Source organism: Vanellus vanellus (genome assembly GCF_965231255.1).
Source record: "Vanellus vanellus genome assembly, chromosome: 2".
NCBI lineage: Eukaryota > Metazoa > Chordata > Aves > Charadriiformes > Charadriidae > Vanellus > Vanellus vanellus.
In genome coordinates, this window is record NC_138906.1 from 84,755,161 (window position 1) to 84,775,009 (window position 19,849).

The window sequence follows — 19,849 nt, forward strand, 5'->3', positions numbered from 1 at the left end:
TTGCTCACTCTCCCTAGGCTGCTTTTTGTTGGTGTGGGGATGGTCATGGTCGCTCTGGCAATGCCCAGGCCTCCTCAGGGTCTCCCATGAGAACTGCTGGCTCCTGGTGGGTCTCTCTGTTGCCCTGGTGTTTCCCTACCTCAGGAAAACTGCCTGTGCGCTGAGAGCTCTGCCGCTCCGCTGTGGGTCAGGCTGGCTCCAGAGCAGCTCCCCTCGGCAACTGACTTGAAAGGTGAAGAATGGTCCCTGGAAAGATCTAAGTATTTTCAGTTAGGGTGAAATATTTTGGAAATCAAATTAGAAGAGTTGGAAGTAGCAATAGATAGCTGAAACTTCAGATCTTCAAGAGTATTAGTGGTATTAGAACTACAGTAAAGTCTTCAAGCCACAACCAGCATCTCACTTCCTTCCTGCCAGATACTGACATACACGTACGCAGTAAAAGGTTGCTTCTGTTATGTAGAACTTTTGGTTTTAATTGGCAAGAAAAACCAAATTAAGGTTTGAAGGTCTGTCTTCAAAGCTTTAGTCTACTGAGCTACCCCCTGTTAACACTTTCTCAAATGGCAGCATATACACAAAACCTAGGGAGTCAAGCTGATATTGCATATTATCCTGGTAAGGATGGTATGTACTCTTATGAAGCATTGCATATGGATATCTTGAAGTTAATTGGCTCTTCAGAGCAGAAGTGTTTTGCCTTTTTGCTCTAGACAAAATATTACTAAATGCCTGACTTTGGGAGAGTATGGTTTCCTTTTGTTGTTACTTGTCAGTCACATTAGGATGAATTTCCTCTTGTAAATACTGCCTGTAGTCTAGGATGCTAGATGATATAAAAACTTCCCTAAGCTGCTCGTGCTTTCAGGTTTTTTTGTTGACCTAATGAAAACTTGTCTTCGTATTAAATAATGAAAACCCTGTTTTACTAGAAATTACTACCTTAAACTGAGCTTAAAGTGATCTTCAGACTAACTGAAAACAGGTGGCTGTAGTGCTGAAAGTATTAAGAGTGTGTGAGCAGGTTATTTTGTTGTTAAAGAAATGACATCTGTGGTCTACAGGAGCTGGAAAAAAAAAAGTAAAATAAAATGAACTCAGTATGCTACCAGCTAAACTTATACCTTTGGTATGATGAGCACCGAACAGTGTTTTTTCTGAAAAGTTCTTCGAGGAACAACGACTGCAGTGTGTACCTCCTGGTGGTGGGATCATGTCATTTAACAATCCTTGGACTTTAATACAATTATATACTTGGAATATTTTCCTTCTGATTTCTAGATATGATGGATTTTGTGAAACACCCTAATTTTTATCATTAAGTTAATGAGGTGAGGTGTGTAGTAATCTCAAAGAGAGCAACTGAGAACTGTTAAAGGAAAATACTTTATTCAGGATCCAACAGCCTGAGAGTTGAGAGGCTGCTGCAACTCCACATCCCCAGGTTCAGCTAGGGGCAAGGCTGAAGATGTATTCCCACAAGGGCACACACAGCACACACTACATATCCATGGCCAGCCACGCAGGTCAGACAGACACTCAGAGCACCAACTGTCTCATCCTGCTTCCCTCTCTTGCTGGACAGGATGGAAGTCCATGGGTGAAAGCATATGTACGCACAAGGTGGATCCCTCCAGCAGCTTGGCTCACTCAGTTTTTCTGGTAGCTATCCCCGGATCCCAGTCTTGCCAGTTGCTAGCACCTTGAGGCTGCAGCCCTATTGCAGTTGCTGGTACAGACTGCAGATGTATGTACACATGTGTGCATGCACCACCTTCCCCCCACCCTGAGCTGGCCAGGACTCCCCTGGTCCCGTAGCTGACCTGCCTCTGCTTTAGCCCCTAGACACACAGATGCTTTCGCACCCAGAGCTGCCCTCACCTCCTCCCTCCCAGGTCACTTCACCCACTCACCAGCTCATCTGGCTTGATCTTTGTTAATGATCACACGCTCACTCGTGTACCCAGCTTGCTCCAGTCACAGGCATCACAGACAGGATCTCCAACCCCAGTTGCTGCACTCACATCCCCATACACACCTGTGCACATAGCATAGAGCCTCCTCACTCAGGAAAGAGGTAGAAAGCAGTTTAATAAGAAGACAGGACAGGCTGAGCTACTCGGTCACAGGGCATGGCTAGATCAGTGTCCTGGCCAACCAACTATTTATATATGACCAGGCCTTTACATCCTCTTGCCCCTCTATTTTCCCACTCTTGTTCCTATCCAAATCAGCTAAACTCATTGCTTTTTCCCACCTTTGGTTCCTCCTGTAAACATCCTATAATAACTCCTGTGGCCCTGAACTGCTTTTTCCCCTGCGTCCTACAGTGTGTCCCCTGGGCAGCAACCCTCTCAGTCTGAAAGGTGATTTCCAGAGCTGCTCCTATTGATTTCTCGCAGTGGGTTTTGTGCCTGGACAATGAGGCTGAGGCTCTGCTGGGACAGCCCTGAGAGAGGCCCACACAGAGTGTTTGTTCCTTGGGAGTCCTCTGTTTGGGTTCCCACCTGCATTTGTGCATCCCCGTGCTCCTCGGGGCTTGTGGATTTGGGCCTTTGATGGGCTGATGGCTCCTGGGATGGGCCTGGGAGCAGCTTGGGCAGGGTATTATTTGGGCTTCCACTCCTGCCATTGTGTCTCTGAACTCCTCTGTGGGTCTGTGGTTCAGCTTTATCCCATGACCTAGTAATAAGGATGTAATGTAATGTCTCATGGCTGTGTTTACTAGTTCTTAGTCAAAATGGAGAATTACTGTTACCCGATTGTAACGTGTGCAAGTCTCCAGAAAGGAAGATGTGCAGAGTTGAAATAACTGTAAGTTACTGTTAGATTGTTTTGCTGAGAATATTATCTTGTTTGCCTTTGCTTTGTCTTTAAAATACTCTTCATAAGTGATCCTTTTGATTTTTGTTTTTAAGGATTGTTTTTCAGAAGGCAAACTGTCGCAGGCTCATATGAAGCAGCTGACATGTTCTTGTCTTCCACAGATGAGCACGGAAAAGAGGAATTAAATTTACATGGTTCTCTTTATTCTTCCCTAGCTGTCTGTCATGTTGGTTATTTACAAGGCCACGCTGTGTTTCTCTAATTGTTGAGTTATTCTGGCATGACAGTATTGTTTTACGGGGAAGTTTTGCCTGGGATAATGTCAGCAGGAAAACAAGTTCAGACAGCCCCATGATTCAGAGCTTACAAGGGATCAGTCTCCAGTGCACAAAACTGCCTGTCACTGTCTGAGCAAGATGAAGCTGAATGGGCTGTGAGAGAGGGATAGATGTTCTTTATCAGGGAACGTAGACCTTTCTGAAAGGTGTCAACCGATTGGGGAAATATAGCATGAGGATGTATGCCCTGCAGATGGAACCTGCCTTACTGTGTTGTATTTGCTCTCCGAGGTCAGTGACGGGGTAATAGTCACTGGAAAAGGAGCTCATTACTTAAATGCCCTTTTGGTTAATGCAGTATTTTAAAAAAACAAACAAACAAACAAAAAAACAAGCAAAAAAAAAAAAAAACAACAACAAAACCCCAAACAAAACAGTGCTTCTAGATTCAGAAAAGCTAAACCAGTCAGCTGGTGTGCTCTCACATTACTTTAACTGTAAATGTTGAGCTGTCTTCTCACTTTCTCTTGTCTTTTTGGGATGGGCGTAAGAATTTACCTACGAGTTGGTGTATGGTTGATTGGTTGTTGGCTACCCACAAGGAAGCACATAATTTTATAAGGTATGTGGAAGCCAAAAGAAGTACTCGGAAGTACCTGCTGGAAGCACTTTATGTGCTGATCTTAAATAATTGGATTTAGCTGGTTGGGGGGAAGTAGAGATGTGAAGCTTTCACTGGTGGCTGCCGGGTCTCTGCGATATGTGTTTCAGTAGCTTTGAGGATGCATGGAAGTGCCTCTGTTCAAACTATCTACATCTCACCATTGGTGTGAGAAAGCATGGTAAAGGCCTTGAGAAAGCCAGCATGTACCTGAATTAAATCCCTTTATAATTGTTTCCCAGGTCTCCTAGGAGGTATTCTGGAATTTTTACAGAGGGAGGAAAAAGAGTTGTTGGAATCACTACTTGTTATCCTATTTAAATCCTCACAGATGATAATATTTAGTACCTTTTCAATGTTTTAAGATCTCACTTCAACAAAAAGTTGGAGTCTTGGTGTAATTTTAGCGTTCATATATTCTGGTAGCTGCTGATTAATGGGTTTCTTAACTGTTATAAGAATTCGTCAACAAGCAGGGATGAGAGGTAGTGATGGGTGTTGCAAAATGAGGATTGAGCAAAGAGCTCAATGTTCAGATCAAAGGATTTTTATGGCGCTCTCTTTTTCTACAGCTTTATGGAAGCAAAATGTATCTCTTTCAAGCTTAACTGACTGCAAATTAGCCATTATTCCAGCACCTTTATAGGTTGTCTTGTTAGCATTTTAGCTTGTGCATAGGCAATCTGTGACTACCCATACAGTATACAGGCCGTTATTTTTCCTCAACTTGATGGTTATATTGCTCTTGTCTTCTTTCTAAAAAGTTGTCATATTGTCTTTTGAAGTTAGGTTTAATTAATTGAGTTTAGCTTCACCAAAGTCTCTTTCAGTGCTTAGTTATAAAGTTGTTTCTATATGACTAGAGAACTAGTCCACCCAAAAGCAAACATCCCCTATATTTGAGTGAGTTACTGTACTAAAAACAGATCTGACAAAGATTTGCTGTCAATTAGATATAATAGATGTATCTATGGCTATAGGGTTAGGGTTAGCATTAGGGTTAGTTATTAGTGGTTACATCTGTGTAGATGCAGCGTTTTCAGGAACTCAGCTTATAAGGTGGCAGTCCTGCCATCTTCCAAGTATTAAATGAGTAAGAATAAACTCTGTCTTTGAGAACATAGTTAGAAAGGAAGAAATGGTGCCTTCTTGAACATATTACAGCTGCTAGTGGTTTTATAAAAATTGGAAGTTGTAAAATTCTTGCAGCACTTAATTTTACAGGGAACATTATTAGTATATTTAGATATGTTTTTTTAGAGTTTTCTGGAAATTGTTTAAATCAAAACACACTATTATATCCCTTTAAAATACTTTCTTTTTTTTTTTCTGCTCGTAACTCATTAAATACTTTGAAAACTCTTTCAGAAACTTATTTTAAGATGATATTATACCTATCGTGAAAGGGAAGTGAGATCCCTGTAGAAAGAATGTTGAAGAGATCTCAGAAGGCCATATTGTCAATCTCCCTGCTCAGTCATTCAAATCCGAGATGCGTTGCACTTGGATATTCAAATAGCCACTTGCAGCATGTATGTATTTTTTTTTTTTAGTTGAAATCTTGTATTAGCTATGCAATGTAGCACACAAATTCCAATAATTAGTGTTAATATACTTCAAAGATAACAGCATAGGAAAACGTGTAGTACAAATGTAATTACAAGCTTTAATGATAGTTTATAAAAACATGTAAGTGCTTTATGTTGTTTTCTGCTTTGATTCTTGTATGGACTTGTATGGTCATAACAAATTTACGTAGTCTCCAGAGATTCCTCTTTCTCTACCTCTCCCTTTCTCTGCTGAGAGAGCACATCTCATACCTGGTACGCAGCTTTCGAACTCTCCACCGTTTGCCTTCCCTTGGGTATGAGCTTTAATCCTGTAAAAATGGGGTTTTAACATTCTGAGTCTTTGTCCTGGTTCCGGCAAGGATGGGGTTAATTTCCCCAGGGAGCCGGCAGGGGGGGCAGTTATTCCATACCACGTGACCCATGCCCCGCTATAAGAGGCGCGAGCCGGGGAGAGGGGGGCAGTCGCCACTTGGGGGCGGGCTGCGGCGGTGCGGGTCCGGTCGGTGCGCTGCGCGGCGGTACTGTAATCGCGTCCTTATATTCCTTTACCGGTGTTATTATTTTTCTTTCTTCTTCCCTTTGTCTGTTCTGTTAAATTGCACCATTTCAACCCACGAGTTTTGCCTTTTTCTGCTGATTTTTCCCACGGTTGTGGGAGTCGAGCGAGCGGCTGCGTGGTTCTTGGTTGCTGGCTGAGGCCAAACCACGACAGTCTTAAATTTTGAAACAGTTCTCACTATGACCTTTTTGTTTCTTCCCCTGGTCTGTTTTATGCACTGAGTGGCTTGTAAGTCAGCATAGGGCCTGCTTCAAGCAGCAGCACTTGCTTTCAGAAATAAGCTATGCTCTGACGGTGAGGGACGGCTGCAGTTGTGCCACTGTTTGCTACTTACAGTGAGTGCTGGGGAAACAGAAGCAGCTCTGCCTTCCCAGAGGTAAACAAAAAGACTGGCAAAGCAATGTTGCGTTTGGATGTGAAGCAGTCATAGACGGCAGTTCTCTCCACGTAGTAAGATTCACGTTATCAGTCAATGGAAAAACCCTTGTATTAAGGTTAGCAAAACTGAAGTATGCAGGATACATAAATCTGCTTCAGTGCTAGGGAATGCACAGAATTGAATGGGATCATCTCTTATGACTTGTCCAGCCTTTCATAGCTGTAATGATAGAGATAAAACGTCCCCCTGCCATTGCTATTGATGCGTTTGGTTTAAAAAATGTTTTCATTCCATAACATGGATTAGAATAGGTTTTTCTGTTTCCCTTTGCAATTATTTAAGATTTCTTATAGATGAGACAAGAATGAATACCACTTGGGCATGTGTACATGTAGTGCATTGTGAAAGAGGAGAGCTTTTTTTCCTCTTTCTTTGACATCTTTCCCAGCACCATTTTTTTAATATTTAAATATTAAAATCCATAATATATTTATAGATATTTATAATATATAAATTTAAATTTTAAAAATATTAAAGTTTACAATAAGTGTGGTGAAACACTGTCACAGGCTGCCCAGAGAGGTGGTAGATGCCCCATCCCTGGGGACATTCAGGGTCAGGCTGGATGGGGCTCTGAGCAACCTGATCTAGTTGAAGATGTCCCTGCTCATTACAGAGGGGTTGGACTAGATGATCTTTAAAGGTGTCTTCCAACCCAAGCTATTCTGTGATTCGAAAATCTTTCTGAATTAAACTATGTCGATTATAGTTTCTTCTTTTATGATTTGGAAAATAGATAGATAATCTAATCATGCTATAAGGTCAATTGGTAAGCAATTGGAAACTCATCTGCTGAGAAGGTAGCGTTTAAGTAGCAAAAAATACAAGTTCTTGTAACCTTGTGTTGGCTTTAGAAACCAGGCAAGCCTATTAAAATAACACACATTTTAACTAGTTGTATATTTCTTGTGTACGTTTCCTCCAGCCACATGAATCCATTTCAAAGATGTGGAGGATGCCAGCAGAAGAAAGGAAGCTTTCCTTAAATTGCTGGGCTAAAAATTGCAAAATCTTTCTACTGCTGTTCAGGCAACAATTCTTTTCCTAAGAACTCATCCACAAAACATAGTGCTTTTATCTTTTGTGGTCTAAGCCTTACTGGAGACTTAAGCAGCTACCTGTTTCTTACCTAGATTTCCTCTAACACTTTGTAGAATTTTCAGTAAAAAACTAGGTTTTTGGAAGTACATTAATATTGTTGATTGCCCAGTTCCTAAGTTACTGCTTGTCCAATGGCATCCAGGAGGTACCATGCAGAGCCAGCAATTCTCATAATGGGCTGGTAGCAGTTTTTCTAAGTGAAGCAGTGGTATAAGTTAATTTTTGCATACATCACATAAATCTGTTCATAATGCTGGTTTTCAAATTGCATCGTTAACATGGCAATGCATTAGAAAGTGATTAGACCATTATATCTGTATTGCACTTATGGTATTTCTAAAAAATAGCTGAATAGTCCAGAAAATGGATACCAGACTCCTGGGAACCGTTACTTAGTCAATGAATTCTTCCAACAAGCCAGTTGATATGGCGTGAAAAATCATGACTTGCTGTTTTAAGTGGTTTGGTCTTAGGATTGATTGTGTTTTGCAAATTCTTGTAATGCTTTTATTAGAAATAAATCATGTAAGAATTAGTTTTACATTTTGCTGATGATATATCTGTTTTCATAAAATATTTTCATTTCAGGATTAGTATCTAGCTTTTTTTAATGTGGATTATTTTTTTTGCTTCCCACTTTCTTTATGTTACTGTGCGACAGTCTATAGTCTGTAAGCATAATGAACAGCAAACAAATGAAACTAGTGTATGATTAGGCTCTGAAACAGCCCTACCTGAAAAGAGGAAATGAACAAACTGTTAGGAGTCCAAACTTTTTTCTATGTTTTCCATAAGCATATTTGTAACACAGCATTAAGAAAACAACCATAATTTACCTAGAATAACAATTATATGAAACTAAGAAAAAACTCTTGCTTGTCAAAGAGAAAGAAATAGGCATATGATAATGAAGAACCTATTCCAGGCGTATATGATAAGCTACGCAAGGTGAGAAGAAGAGGGCATTCCATGCAAATCAATGGGGATTATGAGCACAATAAATAGTGGATGCATACACAGAAAAATACAGAACTAAACTGAAGACAGGATACAAAGCTGAGTCTTATGCTAAAAAAGAGAAAGCATCTTTAAAGAAAGTAGCAATTCTCTTTCACTTGCTTTCTGCCTGATGTAACAATTAAGACTTTTTCATTTTTTCTGTTAAAAATATTATTTTGGATTTTTTTTTTGTTTGCTATAGTCAAACTCGTCTATCCTACCTCACTAGTGACTTCCTGAAAAATCAGTGCTTCTCACAAATCTTTTTTGTTGTTTAGTTGCTCAAATCTGACATCTCTGTCTACTTAATGTCAGGATGAGGTGGTAGCTACAGCTTTAGGGAGACTTACTGTCAGCTGCACTCTTGACATATAACATGATCCCAATATTTGACTGTAAATGAGAATAAGTTAACTCCTTCTCAATTTCAACCCATGCAATAGAAAATGGAAGAAATCAGATTTGGGATTTCTTATATCAATAGACTTATATAAATCTTATGCTGTAAAATTAAACAATCTAGTGTTGATATCTTTCATCTGACCGTAATTGTCCCTTTATCAATAAGGCATGCATGATTAGACGACTTATTCGGTGTCATCCGTGTAGCCCTTCCCTCTAATAATGACTTTTCCCCCCACTTACCTTCTGGGATTGGTTTATTTGACTTCAGAGCTTTTGTAGCACATAACTTACTGCTTTACAACCAGGATGCCAAACCTTGTTTGCCTGTTGAGAGGGTTCCATCCTTGTTATCGATAAGGATGCTTATATGAAATTATAACTCAACATGAATGATTCCTTTTTTTTTTTTCACTACTCGTATCTGCACATGGGCTAATTCTATGCAGAATTAAATATCTTTTTTTAGCAGGAGTCTAAAGGGAGTTAGATGAGCTAATTTGATCTTGTAGTTGTACTAATATATGCTTCTGTTGAACTCTAGTCTAAGTGAATGTCTACTTATTTTAACTACAAAATTGCCTATAACTTCTCATGATTCCAGAGTTGAAAATGAACACCTAAATTAGTATTTATGCTTTATCATGATGCTCAAATTATATTTAATTTGTAGAAAAGTGTGTGGGTGTCTCGGGTTCATGGCATACTCTCAAATTTGGAAGTGGAATAGATATCAAAAGTGAAGATTGAATCCTTGATCCAAATTGAAATTGCTTTTGTTTTTATAATGAATTGACTCAGTATCCTGAGCCTGAACTTCAGGGTTGAGTTATCCACCCCTCTTTATATGAACTTAATTCACCAACTTGCTTTATTGACAGTACTGTAAACAGCCTGATGAACTGACTGGTTCATCAAGACGTTCATCCCCTTCAATAATGGAGAAATAATATGGCTATACTGCTGAATCCTGTTGTTGGTGAGGATAGACTTGAATACAAGTGACAGGGGAAAAATATAAGAGAAGTAAACCTGGAGTGAAAACGTAGTATGTAGTGGCGTGTCTGGATCTCTTGCAAAATGGAACCTAGCTAGTAACACGCGTGTGTGTGTGTGTGTGTGTGTAACTCCTTGTGTCGCTTCATTTCAAACGCTAGTAGATATGCGTGTGCATGTGCACGTGCACAGGTTTAAAAGAAACAGCTATAACTAAGAAACCAACAAAGTCCCCTTGTAGTTTAGCAGCACCACACTGGGAGTCGGTTGAGATTCCAGTCACATGTGCTGTTTGCCCTGAAGTTTTTCTCCTATTTTCTGCACTTATTGGTTGGAGGCAGTTTGTAATGGGAGACTGTATGTGTGCTTATTTTTCTGTTAAAATGAATGATTAGATTGGTTAAGATAACCACCAAAATCAAAGGCTTTATTTCTGCCAAAATACATGTATATAATTCTGCATTAGACACATAGAATAATTTGGGTTCAGAGGGGCCTCAGGAGGTCACCTAGTCCAACTTCTTGCTCAAAGCAGGATCAACACAGAATTGAGACCAGGTCTTGAAAACCTACAATGATGGAAACTGCACAATCTCTTTGTGAAACTTGTTCTGCTGCTTAATTAACCCCATAGCGAATTCCCCCCCACCCCCATCCCCCCTTATATAAAATCACGATCTTTTTTGTTTCCATTTACGTTCATTGTCTCTCATCTTCCACCTCTGCAAAGAGCTCCTTCCCACAGGGCATGAGCTTGACTTAGTCTCCCCCACCGAATGTGACCCAGTTGCTCAACATCTGCCTTGTACTGGGGGTCAAAAACTGGACGGAGTATTCCAAATGTTGTTTCACTAGCACTGAGTAAGGGGGACTAATCCCTTCCCTCAGCCTCCTGGGTGTGCTCCGGTTAACACTTGCTACCACCTCGTGCTGCTGAAGTATAAACATGCTTCTGTGTTAATCCCTCGGGAATGTACAGTTTGCCATGCTGGCTCAGACAGTAAGGTCGGAATCATTTCTTTGGAATTAAGCAGTGTGCAGTATTTCAGGTGAAAGTAGGAAAGACCATGATGCTCTGACCAAGTTGCTGCCTGATGCGTGGGTGTTCCGGCCAATCTGTAAAGAAAAAAGGCTCTTTTTGGATATATGAATGTTATTGTTGACTTCTCACAGCTACTTTACTGAGGACAAAGTGATACTGGCTTTTATAAACTGGATCTTTGACTTTTTTTCATCACTACCAAAAAATATATGTTGCACTTCTTTCTACCTCAGATGTTAAATACAATAAAAATATATCAAGGAGAAAAAAAGACACTTGGGCAAGTATCTAACTCTTTCGGTTGAATGGTATCTTTAGGGATATGATGCATCTACCTTTGAAGTTATATCCATACTTGGAAATATTTATTTGAAATAGCTTCAAGCTCATGGAAGAGTCCTCTAACATTTAATCAGAGGTAAACGGAAGGTCTTTGCTTTAGGAATCCATCAGAAAATGAGGTTATTCCTGACAATTTTTTTAATTGCTTTGGTAAAGAATATAGACCAATACTTTTCAGTAACAGTCTGTAGAATATGCTAAAAACAAAGTGCTTTTTAAAGACTTTGTTCATAATAACCAACAAGAAAGCGCTTTTTGCTACTTTTAAGGCTACTTGGCCCCTTTCAGGTTTCTACTTGTAACACATCTAATCTATTACCGTAAAAGAAACTTGGGCAAAGGCAGGAATAATTGTTTAGGAAGAAGACTCTCTCTATATATAGTTTTGGGTCTTTTGTCTTATCAGCTCAACCAACAAATATCATGTCAGTATAATTTCTCTCTTAAACTTCCTGAGCCCAAAACAACAAGGGCATTTATAACGTGGCATTTGTAAGAGATTATCGCTTAAATTAAAAGGGCTGTATATTACTCTAGCAATTTGCTAAAGAACAAAATTTATACGCAAAACAATGGTTTAATCTGAATTGCACTTCACTAGTGGTTGTTGAACCAGATATTCCGTTCATGATTTTAAGTGATAAAAATCATCACTTGCTAAATCTACTTGTAAAACTGTTTTCATTTTGCATTTAATATCTCTTCATAAATCCCTACATTCATAGTGACTTCTTTTGACAGTTGCATTTATGCTAGTATGCCTCATCCTTCTTATTAATTATATTTTCTTTTGAATTTCTGATGGTTCTTCTCTTCTTCCTACCAGTAATTATAAATCATTAAGTGGTGGAAAAATTACTTGTAAAATTGCTGCCCTTTATCAGGGAGCCAGGTGCTTTTACATAACCATGTTTAAATGACAAATTTTGCCTACCTTGGACTTCTGAAAGAGCCAAAAACCATTGACAATGGATTTTGGTAATTTACCTTGAATCTTTTACTTCCAAGTTTTCTTCTTTTCTGGTGAAATGAGATGATGTTGTTAGAATTGGAGAGAGAAATACATAAAACTTCTAATCCCACAGGATCTTTTCTAATACTTTGCCTTTCATAGAGGCCTAATTTTGGAATCCTGCTGTAATTTTACTGTAGTTTGTCTAAAACTTTTAGTGTAGATGACCTGAAATTAGATTTCAAGGGAAAAAAGAGGCAATATTGTTTTTATCTGCATTTTTACTGTATCTGTACAGTATTTATTTTGCATATTTTTAGCCTTGAGATCTGCTTGCATTTTTCTGTCTTGCTCTGTCAAGACTTTTATACTTAAGGCTTGGTTTCCTCCGGCGTATCTGTCTACCTTCACCTGTTGTGAAGTGGCAAATATATGAGAAATATAAGAGGAACTACAAGAGGAACTTTTATTAAAACAGAATAAATTCTAGAATTCCTGTGTGTAATCACACTCCCATATAAAGGAACGTTGTTGTCGTGGTTTCAGCTGGGATGGAGTTGACTTTCTTACTAGCATTTGGTATAGTGCTATGTTTTGGATTTGGGATGAGAATGGTGTTGATAGCACACTGATGGTTTTGGTTGTTGCTGAGCAGTCAAGGCCTTTTCTGCTCCTCACACCACCCCACCAGCAAGTGGGCTGGGAATGCACGGAAAGTTGGGAGGAGACACAGCTGGGACAGCTGACCTCAACTGATCAAAGGGATATTCTGTACCATATGATGTCATGCACATTATATACGGTTGGGGTAAGAAGAAGGAAGGGTGAATACATTCAAAGTTACTGCATCTTGTCTTCCCAAACTCATTATGTGTGATGGAGCCGTGCTTTCCCGCAGATCTCTGAACACCTGCCTGCTGATGGGAAGTAGTGAATGAATTCCTTGTTTTGCTTTGCTTGCGTGCAGGGCTCCTCCTTTACTTATTAAACTGCCTTTATCTCAACCCATGAGGTTTTTTTCTTACTTTTACTCTTCTGATTCTCTCCCCCATCCCAACTGGGAGGAGTGATGGAGTGGCTGCATGGTGCTTGGTTGCCAGCTGGGGTTAAACCATGACATCTGTTCGTTGTATCAGATTCTTTTGCCCTACACCTTTCCTTGCTGCTCACAAAAACCCAATATTGAAATACTCTGCAACTCTCAAAGATGAGACTACTAATTAGTGACACTCATCTGTGATACAAGAAAACACCGAAGTATGTAGAGCATGGTGGTAATGTTCAAGCTCAAGTGAAGTGGCAGGGGAGGTAATACACAATTACAGAGCTAGTTTAGGAATATTGATATTGAAACAGAGAGTCCAACAATTTAGGCTACTTTACAGGTTTTAAGGTTCTAGAAACTATTCAAGGCATTGGATTTTGAGAGGCTTTTAGTGTTGTGGGTTCTCCCCCCCCGCGAATTGGAAACTACTTTTTTTGTTTGTAAGTTTGGTTTTGTTTATGAGATATTCTTGCTACTGGCAGTTGTGCTGGATCATGTTTCTTTGCAAAGTGCTAAGTTTTATTCGACTGTTAATGTTGGTTTTTAAGCTAACCACTCAAGTGCTGTTCATGTTCCTTATGGTTCCTAATTAAATTAAAAGGAAAAATACAATAATCAACGCTTGATGACTGCTTCAGGGAGCGTATTTGTAAAGCACATAAGGTGTTTTTATGTGACTCCAAAACACAACTGATGGAGTTCCAATACAACCAAATTCTAATTCAGAAAGTTTCCCCTAGTCCAGGAACAGTGTCTAATCATGACTTCAGAAGTAGAAATACCGTGTCAGTGCTATACCAGGTGCTCATAGTCTTAAATTTTTATCACTTAACTAATTTACAATTTTTTGTATAACTAATGTTTCCTCTTTTACCTGCAACTATACATTTTCTACTTATAATCCTGGGCTGCATATGTTTTTCTTGCATGTTCCCTTAATAAAAGCTGCTTTATATTCAGACTTGTGGTGGTGGTTGCTATTGCTAGGGCCCCAGTCTGGTCAAATGTCACTGACAGCTGACTAAAATGCTTGAAAAGACTACATGCAGTTTTGATGCCTGTCCCTGTGAGAGTCGGCGATCAATGCTTACAGCATTATGACCAGCGTTACCTCTCTCTTTGCCAGTGCACTGCTTACTCACAGGTGTAAACGATCAGTCAGTTGGCAAGATATTTTCTTTCTCGAGTATTAAACTGCCAGAATAACACTTTCTTGCTATGATTACATGGTAAAGTTTTAAAATAAATTTTATGAGAGTGAATTGGAAACCACGATGTTTGCATGGTACGATTCGAGTAACTGTGTAGTCTTGGACTGCTTCATGTACTTTGGACTTGGGAAGCTACGTTATTTTCACTTATTTTCACTTTTGATGTAAATAAAAGTTTTGAAAATCCTATGTGAAGTTTAAAAAAAAAATCAGTTGGCACAACAGATGAGTAAATATTTTTGTGGTTTTGTAAGCCACTTGTTCTCTTAATCTAAATACTAATCAATACATTTGATGGTGGATGTGGAAAACCATACAATGGATAAAATTAGAGAGGCATTTTTCAGCACATTAAGTTGCTTATGTAGGCAATATTACATATTGAACTATACAGGTCATCGTTCAAGACAGAATTCTATCGTATGCTAAAAAGAGAAGATAAAGGAATTAAACTGACTTCTGCACTGTTCACTGAAGTTACGTAATTATTGTCAAACTGCTAATAATTATGTAGAGTGAAAAGCATTGCCTCATGAAGTGTAACTGAGAATAAGTAATATTTCATCTTCACAGTAATAATTGATACAAATGTATTGAATTTCCTGTTTATGAAGTAATTACGTGGGGTAAACTGAGAGCTGCTGAAACGAACGCAAATAACTGGAAAATAATTAATCTTTTTGTAGACAGAATTTAAATACTCCTGTTCCTGCATAATAATAAGAATTAAGATTAATCTTAATGTAGAAAGAAAATTCTGCTAATTTGCATGGTGATAACCATGCCTGGCTTAACCATGCCTGGCTTATCTGCCTACAGGTGCTGTACATATGTGCTAAATGCACAAGAACATAAACGTTACTAAAAATAGTGTCTTTATATTTGTATTACAATTTGCACATACACCCAAGAATTTATACACTTGTTTCAAAAGGCGCACTAGGTAAAATTAAATGCCATATGTTTTATTTCAGAGGGAAAAATCATGTTCTCTGACATTTTCATTGTGTGCTTACATGCTTCATGACCACCTTGCAAAATTATTGTGAAAGCTCAAGAACAAAATTTTATCATCAACTATTTACCATGGTTATAAATATGAAGAAAACAAATTCTGCCCTGTCTTGCCATTTAAGAAGATTGCTTTAGAGTGGGTGGAATTTTTCAGATCTGTTAGTGAGGAAAGCGTTTCAGAATAAGTTGTGTAAATGTGTTTGCAGGCTTAGCAGGAATCAAGCTAGAAGTAACTGCCAGTCTTCAAAATCATTTGATCAGTGTTCATTCAATACATTTAGTTCTTTTTTTTTTTTTTTTTAATATTATGCAGTGCAGACCCTTAGGATTTTTTAATTTTTTTTTTTACTGAAAATATCAGCTTTTTCCTGTGAATGGTTTCCTAGGAGCATATATGGATTTGTACTCAAAACTGCCCATGAAGACCAGTTTAAAAACATCACCTTAGTTTCCTTTATTTCCCTTAAACTTATGGTAAGAAGTAGGTTTGGTAAATAATTTTCTACTGTAGGGAAACCAGAGGTAAACTAATTTTTTTTTTTTATATAAGTAATTCTCAAGAAGGACCTAATAGATGATTACAGAATGCTGAAAGATGCTGTGATAGAGTAGCCATATGCACCTTATTAGCTCCTTGATGCAGGTATTTGTACCATGAACCTGGCCTACAGTTCGTAGTCAGACTTATAATAAAAAAAAAAAAAAAAAAAACAAACCAAAAAACAACACAAAACCAAAACAGAGACTACATCACTTCTGCTCACAGATCAAATATTATAAGGTCTGTCCGAAGCCTGTCTTGACATAATCAAGGTACGTACCTAATATACCTATGGTATATTAATATAGCTAGGATACATTAATGTATACAGCTACACGTTTGTGAACATAATGCTATGGATGACAACCTTCATCACTCATTTATTACACTTGTTTTTCCAACAAGCACTTTTCCATATTTTTCTATGCTATGCTTCAATAGAAAAGATCCAAAAGATCATCCATCATCAAAACTCTCTGACTTGATATAGGACCTAGCCCGCTTGTTCCTCATTTCATGGAAAAAAAGCCTGGTCTCTATCTTGATACATGTAGTGTATGAATGTTATTAAACATACGCATAACATATAGTTAGTAGTTCACAGTGGTTATACTGTGGCTATATTACAGAACTACACTGTTTGAACAGGGTTTCACGTAGCTTGGGTGACTGTAACCAGCTCTGTTGGTCTTGTGGTTCTTGGTGGTAAAAGGATAAGAAAGGCACGTTTGCACTGACAACAACATAGAACTATGGTTGCCACGATCAATAGCCATGCGTCTTCGTTTGTTGTAATAGTGGTATTGGCATTTTTATGCATTGGTAATATTGCTGAATGGTTGGAGCCTGAATAACTGGTACGAAAAGGATTTGTTGCCTGTCAGACTTCTTAACTGGAAGTTTACATGTGCATACACATTTGTTCACAAGTATATGCTTAAATCTGGGAATCTATAAGTACTATGTATATATTAAACCTCCTCCTCTTTGTATATATATATAATACTAGATGTGTATTATTGTGCTAGTTGGCACTGCAGACACCTTTTAGAAGAGAATAACTACTTTTTTTTTTTTTTTTTTTTTCCCCTGAATTTACAAGCTGAGAAGGCAGGCAATATCATAACTATAGACAGTGCATCTATGCTGGTACCCATATGATTAAATATCTGGCCAGTTGTGATGGATGATTTGTTGAAGGATAAGGAAGCACTCTGAGCAATAGGGAAAAAATTCTCTGTAGGAGAGTACCTAGCAAAATGAAAGAACTGAGCACCTAATAAAGTACTGCTAAATCTAGCTTTGCTTTCCCTCATAAGCACCCTCATCACTTTCTCAGGTAGTTCAGTGTGACTGTGTTCCCTCTTCACTCTTGGCCAGAGTGCAGTATGGTTGTATACATTGGTTCAGCAGGCTCTGTCAATGTTTTCAGTGTCACATTAATCTTTCTAAGGATGAGCTTACATGGCTGACCAATTCAACAGTGCTGATCTCTGAGCATAACAGCACAATGCAGTGGCTGCCTGTTCTATGCATCCACAGAAATGTATGGCAAAAACTTGACTCTTATTTGGCTATGGCATGTCAGGTTATTGTCTTCTATGTTAAAAGCCATAAAGCAAAGGTCCAACATTTCTTTTGAAAAATGTGATAGCTATACTCGGACATATATGTGGGTATATGAAGCCCTTGCTGTGGATGTCATCTGTCTGGACTTCTGTAAGGCCTTTGACGTGATCTTCCACAACATCCTTCTCTCTAAATTGGAGAGATATGGATTTGATGAATGGACTGTTCAGTGGATGAGGAATTGGTTTGATGATTGAACCCAGAGGGTAGTGGTCAATGGCTCAATGTCCAGATAGGGATCGGTGACAAGTGGTGTCCCTCAGGGGTCCGTATTGGGACCAGGACTGTTCAATATATTCATCAACAATATAAACAGTGGGATTGAGTGCACCCTCAGCAAGTTTGCCGACAACACCAAGCTGAGTGTTGCAGTTCATGTGCCTGAGGGATGGGATGCCATCCAGAAGGACCTGGATAGGCTTGAGAGGTAGGGCCCATTTGAACCTCATGAGGTTCAACAAGGCCAAGTGCAAGGTCCTGCACCTGGGTTGGGGCAACACCCTGTATCAATACAGGCTGGGGGATGAAGGGATTGAGAGCAACCCTGCCGAGGAGGATGTGGGGGTACTGGTAGATGAAAAGCTGGACATGAGCTGACAATGTGCACTCGCAGCCCAGAAAGCCAACCGTGTCCTGACCTGCATCAAAAGAAGCGTGGCCAGCAGATCAAGGGATGTGATTCTGCCCCTCTTCTCTGCCCTGGTGAGACCCTACCTGGAGTACTGCATCCAGCTCTGGAGCCCTCAGCCCAGGAAAGACATGGACCTGTTGGAGTGGGTCCAGAGGAGGGCCACAAGGATAATCAGAGGGCTGGAGCACCCCTCCTATGAGGACAGGCTGAGAGAGTTGGGGTTGTTCAGCCTGGAGAAGAGAAGGCTCTGGGGAGACCTTCTTGCAGCCTTTCAGTACTTAAAGGGGTTTAGAAGACAGATGGGCACAGACTTTATAGCAGGGCCTGTTGTGATAGGATGAGGGGTAATGATTTTAAACTAGAAAAGGGTATATTCAGACTAGATATAAGGAAGACTTTTTTTTTTTGCAATAAGGGTGGTGAAACACTGGAACAGGTTTCCCAGAGAGGTAGTAGGTGCCCCATCCCTGGAAACATTCAAGATCAGGTTGGATGGGGTTTCTGAGTTAAAGATGTCTCTGCTCGTTGCAGGAGAGGTTGGAGTAAGTGACTCTTAAAAGTCACTTCCAACCCAAACTATGGTATGATTGTATGATATATTCACTTATATGCATGCACGTACACTTTGTGTCTCTCTCTCTTTGTCTCTCATGTCATGATGACCAGTCCTGTGTCCTTTTGTTTGTTTGGGTAAAACAGGTTAAAAATCCTCTTTTAGGTGTAATGTTTCAAATAGAAGAATTGATGATTTGACTTCTCTGTATATGTCTTGCTCGTTAATGGATATTAGTCATTATTAAATTGAAATCTGTTATGTAGTTTTGAGTATTGTTGGGATTAACAGTTTAAAAAGCATAATTTAGGCCGTCTCCCCATCTGCTTACTAACTTATGCATCTGTGGCCTTGCAGGGCATGAAATCTCTGTGTACTAGACCGTAGTGTTGGCTGTCTAATCTGAGAAGTTTAGGAAATGGTACCGAGTTCTTGAGTTACCAAGCCGTGTTAAAGATCCTGGGGATAAGGGTGAACCGCCTATCCCTGTAAAAAAGTATCTTGAGTTGAACTGTACTTCCTCCTTCTCACCTTGCTCCTGTTTACTCAGCGTGGCTGGTGGGCTGCTGATCTGTGGGGAGATGTTGATAACAAAACTCTAGGCTTCTTAAGTGAATACATCTTGTCTTGCTCTTGCCATTTATGTGAGATTCCCCTCTCGCCTGATGTTGGTAGCCTAAATGTTCATGTCTAATCTAAGTTTTGTATGTACGCCTTCTCTCAACTCACATGTGTTGCGGTAAGGACTGTTCCATCCTTATAGTAGGAAGACGTGTTCTTTTGCCTGTGCTTTTCTTTCTCCAGTGTAAAGACCGCTGGGGTCAGCTAAGATGGAAAGCTGGAAAGGTGGTACAAGCCAGCTCTTACTGCCCTACTGATGTTACCTTGTCATGTAGATAAGGCCCAGATGCATGTCAACTGGTTGGATTTCTTGTCTCAGATGCTCAGAAGAGCCAACTGGTGCATGGAGAAAGTTGTGAATTAACCCATTGTGATACTCTCGCTAAACCAGAGGAAGCATTCAGCTGGCTTCTTACTTCCTTTCCTTCTAGTACCT